The following is a 2,647-nucleotide window of genomic DNA, read 5'->3' as shown; positions in this document are numbered from 1 at the left end:
ATATATATAATTAAACTAAACAAATTAGAGCTATACAACTAGCAAGATGATAAACTAGCTACTGAATAATCTGAGTTTCTGAATCAAAAATATCTTTTCACTCTCCATCTGATATCTCTTCCAATGAATGTAAGTTATGATTTTTGTTTTTGAAACTCGGGAAACTTAATTTTTGGCAATGGAACATTAAGAAACTATCAAGAGTAGGAGATGGAGTAGACAGGGAACCTAACATTGTGTGCTGAGGTACTTACCACGGGCTAGCATTACCCGCTGAAGATCTCCATGCACCGAGAACCTCTTGGGGCGAGAAACTAGCAGAACAAAAATTATTTTTTTTCTCAGCAAAGAGAGAAAGTTCAGAAAAGTGAGAGGTAGGGAAGGGAAAGGAGGATGAGTAGGGGAAAGTGTGACAGGGAATGGAATAAATAGAGAGAGAGAGTTGGATTGGTGGAGACAAAAATATAAGGACAAAGGAAAGTGGAAAATAAGATAGGTAAATATAAAGGAGGGTAAGAAAGGAACGGTAAAAAGGGGAAAAGTTAAGATTAAGAAATATGAGAGAGAGAGAGAGAGAGAGTGGGTATGAAAGAGAGAGGCTTATCAAAGTTATGTTCTAAATCAAGGATTTTATTCATTCATTTTGTGTGTAAGCTTTGAAACCTTCAAAGTTGGTGAACTTTAACTCATCTTAATTGCCAAACCTTAATCAATTAGATTTGGTTTGTGTGCAAAAGTTAAACTTGCAAAATTTCAAAACAAACTCTTCTTTCATGAGTGTTGTTATTAACTCAGCCAAAGAAGTGCTGCGCTTTAGAGAAGAGGAATCAAGTTCAATTTCAACTATAGCAATTGATATATCATTTAGATTTGTCTTTATCTTGTAGTCAGAAGGAAAGGCAGTTACCATGGTTTTTATAGGGCTTCTGAGAAAGAGAGGGAATTCCCTTCAAACCTGAGATCTGACTTGAATTCTTACAACAGAGTATACTCTACTAAAGGCACTCATGGGACGGGTGGTGGTGTTAACCATGTGACCATCCATGCAGGTCACAGCAGGATTTGAACTCAGAATGCAAAGAGCTGGAACAAATACCACAAGGCATTTGGTTCAACATTCTTAGTTCCACCAATCTCTCAATCTGGATTGGTAATTCCTTTTTTTTATTTTTATCAGACCCCGCAAAAAAAAAAAAAATGGAAGAGAAAAATAAGAAAAGAAAAAATATGAAAGGCAAAGTTCATTTTAGCAAAATGTGAACTCAGGTCACTAAGTGCCAAAGCAAATGCTGCAAGACATTCCATCCAATGTTCTAATGACTCTGCCAATTCCACCACCCATAACTGATCACTTATCAAGTGAATACCTCAACTGATAAACGAGGGAACCCTTATTAATGAATGAGGCAAGGGCTGATATTTAATGTAACAATGCTTCGATGGTTGTGATTTAATACTCAGAAACTTACTTTTGCTTTTCAATAAAAATACTCTTACATCAATTTGCAATATCACGTGATTGGCCAGACTATCAGATGTTGTTACACATCGCTGGTCACAATGCACTTTACATCATTTTAGTTTCCAAATGATGCCACCATGTCGCCCCACTGGTTAGGTGAGCAGGCTAACATTTACTCTGATCAGAAGGTTACTCCATTGCAAGTTACCCATTTACAACTGAACAGACTGGAGCAACATGAAATGAGGTGTCTTGCTCAACAACACAATGTGCTGCTCAGTCCAGAAATCAAACCCATGATCTATCAAGCATGGGTGCAACACCCTAACCACAAGGTCACCAGGAACCGCAATTTGTAATGTAATGTAGTTCTGAACATTTAATACATTTACATTATTTGTAGAAAAAAGTATGTCATAGTTGGAAAATGATTAATTTTAACAATAAAAATGGAAGTGGTGCTAGTTTTACAAATTATGGTTAAACAAAAGTGGAAAAGCTCTCATAATGTAATAACCTCCAAGTACATTGATCAGCCACAAGAAACACAAAAGAGAAAATTAATAAAACTAAACACACGGATATATATATATATATATATCTTTTAAATTCACTTATGGTAACATTAGGGGATGCAAATAAAGCTCCTATTTCATTATGCCAGCTACTGTCTAATGATAGTGACTATAGAGTTAGTTTTTCAGGGTTGTACCATGGTTATACTGATATAATAATAATAATAATTCTAAGATGGAGTTTATAAATATTTCATACATCACTACATGCATTTTCCACAACTTACATTACTTTAACATAGCAATGTGCAAAATATTTATAAATTCCATTCTAGAATTATTATTATATATAGATACACACACACACACACACACACACATATATATATAAACAAGCGAGTGGACAAATGAAAGATAAGGCCACTCAACACATTTAGTAGGAGTTACATGAATCATTTAAAACAGCTTTGTTCAGTTTCTGTGGTACTCCAAGTTTCACAGGCCTCTAATGGAGCCCAACTTGTTCAGACTTCTGGAATAACCAAATTGGTTATTCCAGGCTTTTGGGATAACTGAATCGGTTATTCCAGAAGCCTGAATGAGTTGGAACTTGGAGTAGCACAAAAACCAAATCAAACTGTTCTAAATAATATATATATATATATATATA

General features: G+C 34.9%; 1 protein-coding gene across 10 annotated transcripts in view; it reads right to left on the bottom strand.

Moving 5' to 3' along the window:
- Positions 1-2,647, bottom strand: part of LOC106880568 (kinesin-like protein unc-104) — a 305,280-nt gene that overhangs the window by 15,556 nt on the left and 287,077 nt on the right. The window lies entirely within an intron of this gene.

This window comes from Octopus bimaculoides, chromosome 25 (genome assembly GCF_001194135.2).
Source record: "Octopus bimaculoides isolate UCB-OBI-ISO-001 chromosome 25, ASM119413v2, whole genome shotgun sequence".
In the NCBI taxonomy this organism is placed as follows: Eukaryota; Metazoa; Mollusca; class Cephalopoda; order Octopoda; family Octopodidae; genus Octopus; species Octopus bimaculoides.
Note: the sequence above shows the minus strand (reverse complement) of the source record. Positions and strands in the feature narration are given on the sequence as shown.